Genomic DNA, 19,067 nt, shown 5'->3' with positions numbered 1-19,067 from the left:
AGGATTCAGATATATTACAACAGAATGATTGGCTGAGATTCAGAAGAAACATGTATCCATAAAAATGAGATAAAGGTAGTATTTGATAAACAGAATTAAGAAAACGGGAAAAATTTTCTTCATTGTCTTTTTTCTTCCCTCCTCCTTTCTTTCTCAAACCAGAATATAGCTCGATGCAACCTTTAATTATTCTCTCCCATACTTTTTTTTTTCATGTCTGGTACAAATTATGAAGACTGAATATTTTCTTTTAGAAATTTAATCTTAATGCTTATTCCGTATCAGGAATACCCTGAGTGATGGTGTTTAACCAAATATCCCATAAAAATTGAGGAGGCTGAAAAAAGATTGAGAAAAATACATTCACCTTTAATGTCCGGCTTATCTGATACACATTCTATGACTGTATTTGTTTCTAAGCCTCTGGATTAAAAAAAGGTATATGAAATTCCACTGGATTGATGTTAGAGGCAATTTGTTTTCCCTCTGGATAAAATGAGAGTATTTCAACTTAAAGAAAAAACCAACATCTGAAAAGGAGTTAGCATTATCTATTCAAAAATGATCCTAAAATTTTATAAGGCTTAAAATTACTTATTGTTTACCAAGTTATATGCAGATAAGATGCTGCAGTAGAAAGAGTTGTTATTCAAAGTGGGCAACACAGAAGACTGAAGATTTAATGAACATCTTCTCACAGTAGCTGGCAGCAAGAAACTCAATGCGGCCTCATAAAAATCGCTCAATGGGGGAACATGAACCAGGAATCATCACTTATGTTTCTGTCATTTTTAACATCCAGCACAACGCTGCCTCATTTGACATAGAGGCGATATTAACTGGTAAGTGAAATGTATTTTTAAAGTTCTTCAAAAATTCCAAGGAAAATTGATCCAGTTTTCTAGTGCCTTATGTAAAAGTTGCATATAAAATTGCTAAAGAATGAAAAAGAAAGATCATAGCTCGGCTTCAATCTCCACAAAGATCAAACTTTCTATTCAGGGGTAAGACAGTTTTCTTACAATCACAGCGTATTGTAGCTGGAAGGAGTCTCAGGGACGACCTCTCCAGCCTTGTCATTTTACAGATGAGAAAACTGGGGGCCAGACAATTTAAGTGACTCAGGGCCACCTTCATTCTTAGCTTTTAATGAGATACCTGAGACATTTTAATCTTCTAAGATTTGTATTGTAGATTTGCTTCACTCAGATGTAAACCACAAAGATAGGAAAGACGAAGCACTCTTGCGTAGAACCTACAACTGACAGTGAACAGTCAGCTGAGTAAGTGCTGGCTCCTATGGTTCCTACAAGATGAATTCAATACACTTACGTCACCGCCTGCCCTTTCCTCTGCTTTGAAAAGCAAGTACAATGCCCTTTCTCTCCTTGTACCTTCTCCATATTACGGGCTGCCCTTGTCAGCAGAAGCAGGCAAAGAAAGTGAATATATATTTTCCCTGTGTTCTTCTGAAAACAAATAATCTGGGAATTAATTTAGGAATCCTGTTTGCTCAAATAAAATAATTCTGTCCAAAAAATGCTAACTGCTATCTTTAAGAGCACTTATGTTTGGTGGTGACTTTTGTTTTTGTGAATTTCCTGGGTTTTTTTCTCACCAATTTCAAATGTTGCCCTACTGCCTGGGATAGCTTGGCGTGGAAAAGTGTCCACAACAGCCACTCCTCAATTCTAAGAGTCCTTGAGATACTTCTGAGTGTTGGAATACCCTGGCATGTGGATTCTCCTTCCTATAGAGCAACGGTCCCCAACTTTTTTGGCACCAGGGACCGGTTTCGTGGAAGACAATTTTTCCACGGACGGGGGCGTTGGGGGGATGGTGCAGGCGGTAATGCGAGCGATGGGGAGTGAAGCTTCGCTCACCCGCCCACCGCTCACCTCCTGCTGTGCGGCCTGGTTCTTAACAGGCCACGGACTGGTACCGGTCCGCAGCCCGAGGGTTGGGGACGCCTGCATAGAGCTCTGTTCAGTCTACACACCTAGGAAGACTTAGAAAGAGTGAAGAAAGGAAACATTTGGGAAGCTAAAAAGCCTCTGCATCCTGTTCCACACTGTTCTCTCCACGCCCTGGGAGGCATGGGCATGATGTCAAGCAATCACACCATGGTGACCACTGCTTTGCTGTGCATTCCAATCTGCTCTGTATAAATGTCCTCATCTGTGGTTTAAAAAATAAAATAAAAAAGGACTTATGTTTGATATCATAGGTTAGCTATGCTTAGAGCAAGACAGAGAGCACTGGCCCAAGCATGGCAGCCATGAAGTGAACCATCGAGACAGATGAAGTTTCCAGGTGAGAGGGGACAGAGCAGTTAAATACTGTTCTGATTCCTTTCTCTTTATCAAGAAAAGTGCCTCCAAACTTAAAGTATAATGAACCAGAACAAATCCTGATATATTTCTAGTGAGAAAGAAAATCTAGTTACTCGAAACAGAGTGAATTATATTTCCAAGTATTGAACCATCTTGTTAAGTTTGATCAAGAACCATTTGTGGTCATCTTTGCACAATCAGGGGAAATAGAAGAAATCTGAATAGGCTGAAGATGCAAAACATCCTGACCCAAATTTCAAAAACAAATTCTAGAAATTATAGACTGTTCAACTTGACTCAAATCCCTGATAAATTCTATAAAGGATCCAAGAACAAGTGGTTTAGAAGACCTGAACAAACAAGCCAACGCAGTTCAGTAAGAACAAATCCCGAAGGAATTTTGTTCATTTTGAATCATACATCAGGAAGAAACTCTATATACAGAATAAACCAGGATTCTTCCAATACAACTGACAGTTTCTCATGATATTCTCATGAACACCATGGAGAAATGTGGATTGGATAATAGTAAATAATTCATCTAACCATACTAATTAAACAAGCTTATTAAAAAGCAACTGGTAATCCAGAAAGAAAAAAGAAAACTAAGCTCCATGCTGGAGACTTCCAATTCTTAACCAAGCTCATTCCTTCCTGCTTGCATTTGCTGTTCCCTTCTGCCTGGAATGTTCTCTCAGCTCTTTGAATAGCTGAATCCTTCTGAAACTGAAGTCATTAGTATAAATGCCACCTATTCAGAAACTCTAAATTAGATGGTCACCTACCCAACCCTGTCTTTCTCTATCCTATCCCTGTTTATTTCCTACCACATTCTGTTTATACTCCATCTCTTCCACTAAAATACCAGCTTCACAAAAGCTAAGGCTTTGTTTGTTTATCCACCATGTATTCACAAGGCCTAACACAATGTCTGCCGCGGATTAGGCTTCCATGAACACTGGAATGATTTAATGAAATACAACCCTATGTCGTGATATCATATCTTCTATTTGGTCTTTTAGAATATATTTTCTATCAATGTCTTATATGGAGATATACAAGACCTGTCTGGGGATTTCTTGGTTGGGTTTGGTTTTGGGTTTTGTTTTGTTTTGTTGTTTTCTCATTACCATATCCTGGATAAATACACTGCACAATGAAATAAGAATTCAAAAGGGCCTTAAGGGAGTGAAAGGCCAAACCCACACAACAAAATGATATAAATAGGATACATGGAAAGTTCTACACTTAGAATCAAAGGATTTTTTGGTGCTATCACAGGATAGGGAGACTTGGTTTGTCATTGGGATCTGTAAAAACTTCCTTGGGTTTCAGTTCATCCCAATCTTGTTATGAGCCAATATTGTGATGTGAGCATTAAAAAGTGCTGGAGTCTTGAAAGCAAATACAGTACCTCCAGACCAAATTACATATTTGTTCAATACTACACTAACGTTTAAGAACACTGGAAAAGCTAAAAGTGGTTGAGAGGAATATAATGATTATGCGAGGCATGGAAAACTACTCATAAGAATCAAGTGTTTACCAATAACTTCAGTAAGAAGGAAGGATTTTCTAACGGTCTCCAGTCACCCCAAAATATGTTAGGTTATTCCATGAAACAGCGAATTCCTTGTCAGTACAGATTTCCACTGAACAGTTAGCAGTCGGGATACGGTGGAGGGAATTCCCACATAATGCAAAGTTATTTGACTAATGAGTGATGATTGATTTATATACTTATAGCTGAGCTTCTATACTCCCCAATTTTACTGCTGTCAAGTATTTGCATAAAATACTTGCATATTTCTGCTAAAAATAAACTATTTATGGAGAAATTGGTTGAAAGGTATACATGTTTTGTCAATCTGAGAATGATAAAAGAATTACTATAATAAGTATTTTATTATATGTTGATGGGCCACGGAGGCATAAGGAAATGATCAGCTGCCTACCCACATATCCAGGTAAGGAATATCAGGTACTAAAGTAGAAAACTCCATACACAATGCATAGGATTAGCCTTTGTAGGAGTCAACCCAGGAGATTCTCTCTAAATTTGTATCTCTAGAAGCTAGAAAGACTGAAATGTAATAGAAGGAAGGCAGATTTGGAAGATGTTTATAATTTTTAAAGCGGGAACATAACTATCATTTTGGAGAAAACCTGAACAGAAGGAGGACAGTCAGCCTCAAGAATAGGGCAGAAAGACCAGGGGCCTGAAGTTGACCTTGTGTATCAAGTCCAATAAAAGACATACACTTTTTGGTTCCTATAGTGATGTAACCTATAATGATGGATGATTCAACAGGTTCAAAACAGCCATGGTGAAATATGCCTCAAGGCTGCCCTCTTCACTAAGCAACTCTAGGTAAGCCAACTTCTTGGGGATTCTGATACATTGTACTCATATCCCCATTCTAAATGCTCATTATGGCTTATGTACTTTATTATCATGTAATTGATTAGCATGAGTCAGCCCTTCCAATTCTATAAAACATGGATTAACATAATAGGGAGGTAGAGCGTGGGCTACAGTAATACCACAATATACTAGTATCTTGGATGGCTCCTTGGTAGAGAGCCATGTCGCCTTCATCTGACTGCGGTGTTACTCCCTTTCAAACCTACATCATTCCACATTGACTACATGTTTTAACATAAGCTATTTACTCTGACAGAATATAAAGAGATTTTGGTATCTGGGTATGAACAACAACCGCTGAACATAAGGATCATTAAGACGCTTACAGGTTAGAAAGTAATTCAGAGTTCTAGGGAGCACATGAGATGATCTGGAAAGAAAAGGTTCAGAGAGCAAAGAAAAGGAAAAATTAGCAATTGGTTATTTTAAAATCTTGGAAGTAAGCAACAAAGTATGACTGTCGCAGGGAAATGACCGAGACTAGACAGGAAGGTGAGTATGAAGCTGGCATTTGGAGGAAACCTATGCAATGATCTGCACCTGAAATAAGTCTAGTCAGAGATGTCAGTGGAGAGATCTCCAGATGCAAACCCCAAATGACACAACGAGACAATGGAGAAAAGGCTGCTGAATCAGGTCCACACATTTAACGAGAAAGATGACAATGAAGCAGTATTCACCCGTGCACATTTTCGGAAAGACAAAAACTCCTGCTTGCCTTTTTCTTTCAGAAGAGTGGAAGGAGAAATGATTCTGAGTGGGGCTTGGGTTAGAACTGTGAAATGCATCAGCTACACAACGGAATGTTCAGAACCCAACTGCTGAGTCACTCCTTTGTTGTGAGGGGCCCCGTCTCATTCCACCCAGAAGTTATGTGACCCAGGATCAGCAATCCCTGAGAAGAGAAAGTGAGCCTGTCTCCTTGCGTTTCTTTATTTTGCGTTATGGGAATGACATTGTGACATCATAGCACAGAGTTTATAAATGATACATGAATGAAATGTTCTTGACCAGTGCGCAGAACATCGTCACGGACTGCTAAGTGATCTTTGTCATGCTGCATTCAGCTCACACAGAGCTGTGAAAAGCCCACACCCACTATTGCATCCTCCCGCCACCAAATCATCTGTTTATATTCAAAACCAATCTATTATCTGTGGTGGCCCTCAAGCTGTAAGCTTATTCAGCTTTCTGCTTTCCGGAGAACTGCTTGTCTCTTTCTTGGTATGCACTCCTGACGCTGCGGTATTGAGCGTAAAAAAGGAAAATGGCTTGCAGCCAGTTTCGTTCCAGGTGCCTGCTCTGAATCTAAGAGCCCCTGGTTGTTCCCCAGAAGAAGGACGTGCTGCCCTGAGGGGGAAGTCTGCATCTCCAAAGAATGGCCCATAAGGCATGCTGACGCATAGATAGTGGTGCATAGATAGTGGTGCATAGATAGTGGTGCATAGATAGTGGTGCATAGATAGTGGCGACAGAACTATGTGGAAATACAAGGTTTACTGATTTGTTGTTTAGTATTCGTTCCGTACTAAACCTATATATACATTCATGCTCTTTGAATAAACTTGCCTTGCAACCATCAGTTGTCTTGGCCCTTCTGACCCCATACTGGTGCTTTTCAGTTCCTTACCCCTCACCGCCAGGAACTTCTAGCTTTCTGCAGCCGGTCTGCGGCAATTATCTATTCCCCTCATTCCGTAGACAGTCACTCCAAGATTTTGGACTATGACTTGGGGAGAAAATTTTATCTGTATACACAAATAGTAGTCTTGTAGATTTCATAAAGAAGCATTTTTCTCTTTTTCTCCCCCCCCCCCTTCAATAAGAGCTTTTGAAATTTAGATGGTAGAAGAATGAGGCAAAGATGAGAGAAAGCAAAGTAATGCCACTTGGCTTTCTGGTTGGTGTATCTGATGGGTAAACTGAAGTTCTTGTTTGCCCAGTGACTCCAAGCCAAGCATCCAGCTACTTTCCCAGGCCAATTAAATCTGCAGCTGACCTGCAAGCAACGGGATGGTGCTTGCCATCCAGAGGAAAAGAAAGGAGGCACAGAAGACTTGTGATAAATATCAGATACTCCAGCAAGTCAGGGCTGGAGGCAGAAATTAAGAACTAGTACACCCAGTTCCTTTTCCCAGCCACTAGATTTAACTTTAGCCTTCAGATGACATAGCAGCTGACCAATGAGGAGCAATGATATTTTTCCTGCTCATGTACAATGTATCTTCCAGAGACAAATATATGGATTTTTTACATTATTGACAAATAAGCATATATTATTTTATGTTACAAATCATTTAAGCATCTAGAAATATCTAGAAGCATGGCTTTGAATCATAAATAAAACTATGAATTCTTATTATGGGATCCAAGCTGTTAACAACACTACAAAAACAGAAAAAGAATCGAGAATAGCCAATTCAAATTAAGATATATGAGCCTCTTTTTTTTTTTTTACCATTAACTTGCTTTTGAAAACAGTCATTTGTAAAACATCTGAACCTAATTATTTAAGTAAATAAGGGTGGTGGTCAGCTTCAGAAGAAAACAAAATATTTACTTTATGGCTACTCTACTCCATCAGTTATGGACCCCTCTTTCTAGCAGTCTTGGACATTGCCTGGCTGGCTATAGCAAACAGTTGAGGCAGAGATGCAACCGAGTACTAAGAACCTGTTTTCAGTGCCACAAAGGAACCACAGCAAACGTTAACACATGCCAGTAATGCAACCTACAGTGTGAAAAAGACTAATTCCTAGATAGAAGTAATGAGAAAGCTAAAGCTAGGAAGCCAATTTACAGAAACCATATTCACCTGTTTCTGAAAAGGCACCCACTTGGAAATCATCAGAACATCTCACCAGCCTGCCAAAAAAAAACAAAACTGGGCAACGTTCCTGTATCTGGGAAGGACGCTAACAGCAGCATGACTTGGTAATTCTTTCAAAGACAACAAGCAGCGGTTACATTGCTCCAGGATTCCATCTAGGCTGCTGATCTCGAGATGCATGGACTTCTTACCATGGTCTAGAATTCCGCTCAGCGACCTAGCGCCTCGGCTTGATGTGGTTCTGGATTGTCATTAAGCCATAGAAATAACTAGATTCAATGTGTTGGATTCTGCCATCCAACAGATGGGAGGTCATCTAGCCCATGTCAGATGTTTAAAGCATGAAGATCATGGATGGATGTAAGAGACCTTAGTTTGAGGTTTAAAAATTGGGCGGGGGGATGGGGGAGGCCCTTGGATACCTGAGAAAACATGTGTTTGTTCCTTCTGAAATGAATCATTTTGACAAATAAGAGGTTTATGGCAGTTTGGTAAACCCAACACACGACTGGAGTTAAAATACATTCCTCCGTATTTTAATTCAATCCATAGTAGGCTTAGAAGCCTAAAGTTCTTATTTTAGACAGTCTATAATTAGGTGATGTTTTTATACGGTATGGGCACTGAGGAGACCAAGAATTCCTCCTTAGCAAAAAGACTCATTTTGCTCTGAATGCAAAAACACTCTTTTACTCATTTTCCTTAGGTAAATTTGCAACGGTGTTTTAACATCCGAAACTGTGATCCATGAATTTGAATTTCTGCATCATTAAATGGGCAACAAGCTAGCGCTAGCTGATGAAAACATGAGCTGGAAGATAAGAGCACCATATGGAATGATGATCACATAATAAACCAGGAAACCCAAAACAAAATGAGTCAGGCTGCTTAGAAACACAAAACAAAGCTACAGTGCTCTGGAAATTACTACCCTCACCTATCGTAAAGAACATTACCTTCCAAACTTGCTATTACCACCTCAGATCAGCAAGTCATGTCATGTCCCCAAATCAGTCCTAAGGATGTAGGCAGTTCTCATGAAAAAAAAAAAAAAACACACACACACACACAAAATATTTAACCCCTTTCTTTTCAATAAAACTTGAGGCTATGGGGAGGGTGGGAGGGAGGGAGATGCAAGAGGGAAGAGAAATGGGAACATATTGTATATGTATAACTGATTCACTTTGTTATAAAGCAGAAGCTAACACACCATTGTAAGGCAATTATACTTCAATAAAGATGTTAAAAAAAAAAAAAAAAAAAAACTTGAGGCTACACTTTTGACTCACTTTATTACTTTCCCACCCACAGGAAAAGCATTATGATGCGCAATATTATTTTTAAGTTGGAAGCTGTAAACAGGTAGTCACAGTCATGGCTGAGATTTATATAACCAGATTGTTATTTTACTAACAGCAACTGGTTTCACTGAGACATGAGTCTTGGAACGATGATATGGCAGGCAACAAATTACGTTGTCTCCGACATGGTTTATTTTTGCTCAAGAGAGTTGGTACTTTATGGTTTGATGAACAACTACTCAATGATTATGGCTTGAATTACAACAAAAAAGTAGCTGGATATACTTCAATATCACATATGCAATAACATCAAGCAACGTGTTAAATGAGTAGTAATGATCTAGATTGTTCCCACGGTCTAAACAACTCCCAGGAAATGATGGGTGTTAAGAGCTTAGGACATGTTTATCATTTTTAGTCACCAGAATGGCTTAGGTAAAACACTCAGAGTATATAGATGGCCTGGCATAGTTAAAAGCAATAAGCTAGAAGCACACTGGATTTCTTCACAAAATATCTAATTTAATCCTCATGAAAAGCTTGCAAGTTATATGAAGTGTGCATAATAAAACCGAAGAAAGGTTAAAGGACTTGCCCTAGATCATATAGCTAATATAATACCAAAGTAAGCCTGGAAGAATAATAGTAAAACTTGTATAGCACTTACTATTTTACCAAGCATTGTTCTGAGAACATGACTCATTTAATTGAATCCTGAGGAGGGGACACTGAGGTCCAAGGTCACGTGAGCAGTGTTGGCAGTGGGGCCCCAGGGTCTGTGCTCTCACCGCCCCCTCATGCTTCCTCTACTGTCTCTAGGAGCTTCTGGAAGAATCAAAGAAATACTGAGGCCTAATGTTTTGGGATTCTAGCTCAGCGTTATGTAGTACAATTAGCCAAATAATGTACAAATAGAGTAAATTTTGTTAAAAGATTCAATTCCCAAATAAAACCTTAAGATGCTAAAATTCTCATTTCTATGTCATTCTCTTGAATTCATCCTCAAAAAATAGCTTTCTTGCTTCAAACCACCTAAAAAAATATTTCAGGAATGGCAATATCCTCATCTCCAAGAAATTCCAAAAGAAAACACTGTAATGTAAATACTATCATTCCATTACCTCATAGTGTTTTGTCAAAACCAAGAGATAGAGAATGGTCATAAAATTGGTTTGATGTAAAACATCCTATATCTGCTTCCAAGGATTCGGCTATAAGAGGTAAAACAAGCAGTATACATGTTAAAATAGAAAGGACTAGGTAATCAGCTAGTCTAAAAGTAGTTTCATCAATTAAAAAAACTTGATTTCATGCACTGCTTTTCTCCTCATATTCGAATCTTGAATTTTCTGTCAAAAATATCAGAGCTCTTAATGCACTCAAGCATATTCTTTACTGATATTGTTAAAAAAGGATTTGTGGTTGGTTCTGCAGAGAAATGGGAATAAGTATTTAGGCACCGTAAGAACAAAATTTATAGTTGTGTGTGATTTTTAAATATTCATTGAGACTGACAGGTAAACCAAGCGTATTAGACATGATCCTTGTCTAGTGAGCTGGAATTTCAAATTCAGCATGGCAACAGGTCACATGGGATAGTTTACAAAAATGTGTTTAGAGGAAAGTGGAATTTTAAAAGGCAACAACCAATTAACTTTCCATTATACAGAGACTGTCCATAATATGATTTATGAAAAATGGTTTTTAAAGTAGTATTGTCATTGAAAATTAAAATGGATTTTTAAAACAACCTCAGACAACCATTGAGATGTGTGATAGGAAGTCCCTGTGTGAGTCTTCTCCACTCTGTTCTCATTTACAGAAAATTCAGAAAATACTAAATTGCTTCAATATGGATATTGTAGGAAAAAATAAAGCAAAAGAATAGCAGACATAAGAACACAATGTACTAATTGCCATTTTGAGCCTTACTGATCAAGAATCACGAAGCATGTGCTCAGAAAAGACAAGTCTTCTCCAAAAAAGTAAAAAAGAAAAAAAAAGAAAGAAAAAACAAGTTAGACAAAGCAGTGAAAGCAGTGCAGAGGTCTAGACAATAAAAACTGAGAAAAACAAAGTTTAAGCCTAACTTTTATTCTGCCATGCATGATTGTTCACAAGGGGAAATGGACTTTTCAAGTCAACTGTTTCCTCAACTACAAAGTTTGTACTAGACTGAACATTATAATTCCTCCTAGTAGGCCTCTTACAGAAAAGCATCTACATATTAAATTATGATTACTCTCATGAAGTGCTTTAACAGCGTGTGACCCAAATTTGAGAGGATGAAGTATTTTTTTGGATAAGAATAGTTATTTCCATTATGTTTTTGTCCTTGGGCCTAGGAGAGCCTCGATACACAATAGGTGCTATTATGTGTCAGTTGTGTCCCCCAACCCCCAAAAAATATGTTTAAGTTCTAACCCCCAGTATCTCAGATGTGACCATATTTGGAAATATTGCCCATGTAAGTGGTTAAGAGGTGGTCATACTGGAGTAGAGTGGGCCCCTGATCCAACTGGACTGGTGCCCTCACAGGATGGCTATGTGAGGACGGAGGGACACAGGGAGAAGGCCACGTGATGACAAGAGCAGAGATTGGAGCCAGGCAGCTGCCAAACAAATACCGAAGATTGCCAGCAAACCACCAGAAGCTAGGAAGAGAAATGGAAGGGTTCCACTTCAGATTTCAGAGGAAGAGGTCCTGCCAACACCTTAATTTTGGACTCAGCCTCCAGAATTGATTTGTTGTTGTAAGCCACCCAGTTTGTGGTACTTTGTTACAGGAGCCCTAGGAAAGTAACACAGGCACATTATACATTGTATTTCTCTCCCTTCTAGATCCCCTTTTGGGTTTTTGTTTTGTTTTTAAACAGAGGGCAGGGTGGAAGGTGTTTGATGAACCTGAGGTCTGAATCCTGATCCCGCTATTTACTCGTTGTCTTCAGGCAATTCACTTAACTTCTCTAAGCTGCGGATTACTCGCCTGGAAAGTGAGAAGTCTCCATAAAGTTCCTAGAAGATTAAATGAGATGATAATTTAAAGGGCCTGGCATATCCTAGGCACCGAGTAAACGTTAAGTCTAGTCTCTCCTTCCTCCATCACACTGCTGTAATAAAGATTAAATGAGGGCTTCCCTTGTGGCGCAGTGGTTGAGAATCTGCCTGCCAATGCAGGGGACACGGGTTCAAGCCCTGGTCTGGGAAGATCCCACATGCCGTGGAGCAACTAGGCCCGTGAGCCACAATTACTGAGCCTGTGCGTCTGGAGCCTGTGCTCTGCAACAAGAAAGGCCGCGATAATGGGAAGCCCGTGCACCACGATGAAGAGTGGCCCCCACTTGCTGCAACTAGAGAAAGCCCTCGCACAGAAACGAAGACCCAACACAGCCATAAATAATTAAATAATTTTTTTAAAAAAAGATTAAATGAGCCTAGATATATAAAGGGCTTTAACCCTAGACACTACTATATATTTTATTATTCTAAAATCACCCACAACCTGGGCATGCCATGAAAGTCCCCAAAGAGTCCCATTGAAGGGACAGTTGTTGAGACTCTTGGAGCCTAGGAAGAGAACTTGGGATAGGGTGGAGTTGAGTTCTGTAGGATCAGAACCCTTGGCCTAAGCTACAGAAGACGCAGTGAAATGTAATCCCCTTCAGAGCTCTAAAAATTCCCATCAAGCATCAAAGAGTGCAGCCTCACATGCATTCCACAGCACCCTTCCTTGAGAATTTGCCCTGAACAAGGGAAGCATTAAACTTGAAAGAGCAAAATCACATCCTGTTGGAAAGAAAGCTACCGAAAGAGAAAGGACAAAAACACCAATGGCTATATTTGCTGCTCCAGTGAAGACAGAATTAGCAATTGGTATAAAATGGCCCCAACTGGGATCAGCAGTAACAATTGCTGAGCAAGGTCAACACCGAGTTCAGAGGAAAACCAGGATCCAGCCCGAGAGAGATCAATCCACAGTCCTAAAAGCAGCACCAGGAAACCGTTACATCCACACCATGGAATGTCAGTGGGCAGCAAACAGGAATAAACTATCGATACCAGTAGTCACTATGAAAAACAATATGGAGGTTCCACAAAAAATTAAAAATAGAACTACCAAATGATCCAGCAATTCCGCTCTATGTATTTATCTGAAGAAAACAAAAACATTAATTCAAAAAGATATCTGGGCCCCCATGTTCACTGCAGCATTATTTACAGAAGCAATTGAAGCATCCATGGATGGATGAATGGGTAAAGAAAATGTAAAATATATATACAATGGAATATTATTCAGCCATTAAAAAGAAGGAAATCCTGCAACAAATGGATGGACCTCAAGGACATCATGCCAAGTTAAATAATTCAGACAGAGAAAGGCAAATACTGTATGATCTCAGCTATATGTGGAACTTTTTTTTTTTTTTTTTAAAGACCCAAACTCATAGATACAGAGAACAGATGGGTCATTGCCAGAGGTGGGGGTGGGTGAAATGGATAAAGGTGGTCGAAAGGTACAAACTTCCAGCTATAAAATAAACAAACCCTGGGGATGTAATGTACAGTATGGTGACTATGGTTAATAATACCGTATTGTATATTTGAAAGCTGCTAAGAGTAAATCTTAAAGGTTCTCAACACAAGAACAAAAATTTGTAACTATGTGTGGTGATGGATGTTAAGTAAACTTACTGTGGTAATCATATGTCAATGTATACATAGATTGAATCATTACGTTATTCACTTGAAACTAACGTTATGTCAGTTATTTCAATTTTAAAAACTATTAATACATACAAGTTGGGTGATTCTCAAAGGCAACATTCTGAGTGGAAAATGCCAGTCTCAAGAGGTCACATACTGTATGACTGCAATTGTATGACAGTCTTGAAAAGATAAAGCTATAGTGACTGATGACAGATCAGTGGTTGCCAAGGGTTAAGGGTGAGGGGAAATGTGATCAGGAAGGGACAGGACAAGGGAGTTTTTGGAGTGGTGGAACGTATACCGTATCCTAATTGTGGTGGTGGATATATGAATATATCCATGTGAGAAAATTCTAGAACTGTACGTCAAGAAAAGGATAAGTATACTGTATGCTAATTTTTAACATAAAGTTTAACAACAACAACAAAAAAAACTACACACACACACATACAGCACCAGGACTTGGAGGGGCCTCAGAAGGTCCAAAGCCTGATTGATTCTACTCTACAGGAACTTCAGCTCACCTTGAGTAAGCTTCAGCAATCTGCAAGATGGGGAGGGAAAAAAAGATTTCCACATGATACAAAGGCAAGACTAGCCTTTGGGAAGTGAGAGAACAGAAGTGAAAAAATCCAGGAATCTGAGCAAATCCTTCCGAAACCCAAGGAGGCAATCATCAGGAACCTAGTCAGTTCTCCCTGTTTGAGAGCTTGAAAGCAGAATGACCATTTTCTCCCTACACAGAGGAAGAGTGACTCTGCACCACGTCACTCCCTTCCCTAAGTCCTCTCAGTCAACTTAGCCACAGATGAGAGCAAAGGCAGCATCGTTAAGTACGCACCCAAAGCACGTCTCAGGGATCGATTGCTAAGAGAATTCTTTTCTCAGTTGCTACTCTGAATAGAAAGACAACCCTAATAGTAGTCAATAATTCCAAGAACACAGGTGGACTTCTGCCTGCCAGTTTTGAGGTTAATGACCGTCTGTGGGGCATGGTTTCCAGGGCTTTGAAGAGGCTTTAGAGGTCCACCTAAGAAGTGAATCTTCCTTCACACTTCATGGGACATCTGGAGGTGGATGTCACCCTGGCCTACAAGGAGGGAATTACACAGCATGGAGGCCCCTCCTGAGGAGGGCAGCACGTGAATGACACATCACAAGGATCACACAGGACAGCCAAGAGAGGAGGAGCCGCAGGTGGGTCAGCTGCAGAAACTCCCCCTGCCACCTCCCCTGTTCTCTCACCTAGCGCACAACCCCAAGGGAGCTCCAGGAGGGAGAGGAGGGGGAGGGACTGAGCAGACCACACCCCTTCCCACAGCACGTGGGGATCCTTAGAGCCAAGCATCAATCCTGAACTGGCAAGGGGAGGCATGACATGAGTTCTAAAGAGTCGTCCGGATTTTAATAGAGGCAAGTGAATGGACCACTGTTCCAGATATCAGGGGATGAAAGAGCGAGTCAGCAGAACATGGTTTAAAGTGATGATGAATCAAAAATAAAACCTTTTCGTGCTCGCCCCTCCACAGAGTGTAAAGCCACTTCACTGAACACAGGGGAACGGATCCAGAGAGAGGAGCTGCTGAATAATGCAGTGGCCAACCTCCTCTGGGACCGAGTCCAGCGGGGCCGGGTGAGCCAAGGTAACTGGTGGGCGCTGGGCGGGCAGAGGCTCAGACGAAAGACTGGGAAAGGCTGCCATTACTCTGAAGTCATAAGCAGCCTCCGATGCCACTGAAGTAGGTGCAGTGACTTGACATTTTAAGAAGCCAATTCTGACAGTGGCCTAGAGCGTGGAGGAGGAAACACAGGCAGGGATGAGAACGAGACCGGAAGACTGGATCCAGTTTGAGCCATCTAGTCCTTCGTCAATACCCGGATCTAACCTCTGCAGAGGGAGGTCAAGGGCAAAATGGAACCCAGAAGGACAAAGGATGGAGTTGCCTTAGTAGGGATGCATAGAGGGTTTAAAGGTGCTTTTTAAAAAATTTGACTCAGACTTGAATTCATCTAATTAGTACAGCAATGTGTAAAATTCCTCCTGCTTGGAGAGCAAACTTCCCTTGAAAAGCAAAACAGACCGAGTAAAGTTCAGGTAAGAAAAAGGTGGAATATGTGGCTTAAGCTATGTTATCTAGGCCACAAGAGAGTTTGGGAGAAAATAGTCTTTGAAACTCAAACACAGTATAGCTCAAATCTTCACGGGAAGAGAGCTGCCAGCGTTTTGAAACTCAAGCCCTAATTCGTCATAAAGAAGACACTCTGCCTGGGCCACCACCCACCCTCCTGCAGACAGCTCTAGAACCTACCACGGCCGCGGGCAACTGCATGAAAACATAGGGAGCTGGGGTCCTGCCTGTATGTAATTCTTGCAGAAACAGCTATTTGTACTGAGGAACTGAACATGGAACGTCTGAAGAGGAATGGTAAAGTGAGAGCAGGTGCGAGAGATAGGCTGGAAGAAACGGGTAGGGCTTACACTCCGTTAGGTATCAAGTATGTAGGGAGAGAAAACAGTTGCAGGTTTTGAGCAGGAATGAATGGGGCAATGGCTATTAATTAATAGAAACAGGGAGGGTGAGAGAAGATTCAGAGAGAAGCGTTAAGTTTAATCCTTTCTTACATTTTTTTCCCTATTTTTTCCTTCCAGTTTTGAGATATGATTAACATACTGTGTAAGTTTAAGGCGCACAGCATCATGACAGGACATGCACATATACTGCAAAATGACCACCACAGAAGTTAACATACATCACCTCCTACAGTTATAAAAATTTTTTCTTTGTGATGAGAACTTTCAGTGTTTACTTTTACAGCAACTTTCAAATACACCATACAGCTTTTTAAACTATGGTCATCATGTTGTATATTACACCTCCAGTACTTATTTACCTTTTAACTGGAAGTGTGTACCCTCTGACCACTTTCACCAGTTCCCCCACATGCTGGAACGAGAGGGCCTGCAATATATTCACAGATACTAGAAGAGACTGGGGCACAAGAAGGGGAGGAGTTGTCCCCTCCCCACACACCGCCCCCCTCCAGCGGCGGGGCTGGAGTTTCTGTGTTTCTGCGCCAGAGAGAGGGACCAAGCCCCTGCTGTAGCACACCAAGCAGCTACAAGAAACAAAAAAACCTATTGTGCACATTGACTGATGTGACTCCGAGGGTTGGCAATGTCTCCAGGTGTTAGGAAACAAAGACCCAGCCTACGTCAATGCTGAACTAATAGCCAAGGACCCCAACTGTAGACACTGTGAAGTTTGTGACAAAGCAGAAACAAAAATGTCAGGTGCCACATGGATGAGGAACTCGGTGCAGAAGAAACACATGTTATTTAACGATCTGCCACTGAGTGAACAAAAACCAGCTGAAATCAAGGTAGAGGCAGCCAAGAACACACTGCTGGAGTCATCGCAGAGCACTACCGGGATTGGCTCAGGGACAGCAGAGCTGAGTCTCATTCCGCCAGAAGGGGTGGGGGGCACTCATGGAGTGTGCTGGAAACTGGTAATGAGCCGGGGGGGAAGGCAAAGACTCATTAAGAAAAAGAGGTGCTCACACCCCACCCCCCGAAAAAAAAAAAAAAAAGAAAAAAACCACATTTGTCTGTGAACTTAACTTTGTGACAGTTCTATTCGGTCAGCGATGTTCTCTGTATCTTCCATGAACCAGGGCGGTAACCTCCTAGCCCAGCGTTTCCCGAGTGCCCTGAGGGGCATCTACCAGTATCTCTGAGGGGAAGGCGCTCCTCCTCCACCAGGGAGGGAGCAGAGCACTCCCAACTTGAAGAGCTGGGGACGCACAGCACCTGAAACCACATGCTCACTGGAAGAAGAGCAGGTGCCAGCAGTTACCCAGACTGAAAGCAGGCAAAGCACGTGAGGCAAGTAGACGAGAACAGGGGCTAACGGCAGAAAACACTGTACAACAAATGATACATCTCAACTCTGTGACCACTGAGCTTCAGTTTTCTTATCTGCAAATCAGGGAATAACAATGTCTCTCTTCTAGGGCTATCATAAGAATTGCATGAAAATAAGATTCTGGTCAGAAAACCCATTGAATAAATGGAATCTAATGTTAAAAGGAGAACTGATGTATTTAAACTGTAACTGGCTGTATCACCTGAGCAAGTGAACAGTTCTGTGCCTCCGTTTTCTCAGCTTAAAAAAAGGCAAGGAGTAGGTCTTGTCTATTACATATTTGGTTTATGGAACGGTATCTGTGCTAATTTCAAACCCTTGTTTTATGCATGACCTCACCTCAACTTTCCCCTTAAGCAGGCATAAAGTGTGTTTTCTAAATGTGTGACTCTGTTCTGTTTTGTAAATCAGTTCATGTGTAGCGATTTTTACATTCCCTCTGTAAGTGATATCTTATGATATGTTTCTTTTTCTGTGTGACTTACAATAAAAAAAAAAGGGATCTATTTAGAGTACCTTGTTCTTAGGTCTATTTAGGATTAGAGAATACGAGTAACGATCTTACAATAGTGCCAGGCACACAGTACATGCTCATTAAAGGTTAACTGTCACTTTTAATCAGAAGCAGAAGTTCCTAAAACTTCCTTAGCTGCCTAAGCTACTGATTCTGCCTCATGAAAAAATTGCTTTGTTATTCTTGTGGGTTTTTTTCTAGTTGTCATGTAGAATCGTAGAATCATCAGCAAATTTGAACATAAATTTCAAGTCATCCAACCACCTACATGGTCTTTTTTTCTATCTACAGTTGAATTCAACTGGGGGAGGAGGGGGAAAAACAGTGTTTGCAGCGCCTACTCAGGGTAGGAACTATGTAAAAGCTGGGATGTAATCAGGGCTGACACTCAGGCAGGTGCCCAGATATGGACACATCAGTTCTTAAGATGCTAAAGTATTTCACCAGCTGATTAACAGCAACTCCCTTAAGCTCCCCACTGACCCCCTCCCTTGAACACCGGGGGATGCCTCGTTATCTAGCAGCAGGAAGGTTTACTCATAGTTAAAGGATAATTTTTCAGAGTAAGGTACAATCATGACTCTCATACAGATATAACACTAACTATGTCACAGATTTAACTCAATGAGGGAACTGGAAAAGCCGTCATAAATACCTCAAAGGAGAATCCAAACACCAGACTGGACCAATACATAAGCCCATTAGGAATGCTGAAACAAATCTGCTTCAAGGATGCAAAACTAGCTTCTTCTACAATGGCAAAGGAAGTCAATGAACATTGATTAGCACAAAAAAACTATTGTATGTCTATAGATAAGAATTATTTGCATTATATCAGTATTGTACAAGTTAACTAGGTATTGTTAACTCTACAGATGTTATCTCTAGGGTTGTAAAATAGCTCAAAGACAATTAAAAGCACAAACCCAAACCCTATAGAATCAGATAACTCTGAAAGGTATGCTCTAAACAACGCATAGGTTTCCACTGAAGACACCTGAAAAATTTTTGGCCTAATTAAAACTCTT

The 19,067-nt window shown here is 40.6% G+C and overlaps 1 long non-coding RNA gene across 1 annotated transcript; it reads left to right on the top strand.

Moving 5' to 3' along the window:
• Positions 1-6,440: 6,440 nt before the first annotated feature.
• On the top strand, positions 6,441-12,717 carry LOC309639066. Its single transcript, XR_014251449.1, has 2 exons — positions 6,441-8,695; positions 8,863-12,717. It is a non-coding gene; the product is annotated as an uncharacterized lncRNA (long non-coding RNA).
• The last annotated feature ends 6,350 nt before the right edge of the window (positions 12,718-19,067 follow it).

The sequence above is a fragment of the Balaenoptera physalus genome, assembly GCF_965194825.1.
Source record: "Balaenoptera physalus genome assembly, chromosome: 12".
Classification (NCBI taxonomy): Eukaryota; Metazoa; Chordata; class Mammalia; order Artiodactyla; family Balaenopteridae; genus Balaenoptera; species Balaenoptera physalus.
Note: the sequence above shows the minus strand (reverse complement) of the source record. Positions and strands in the feature narration are given on the sequence as shown.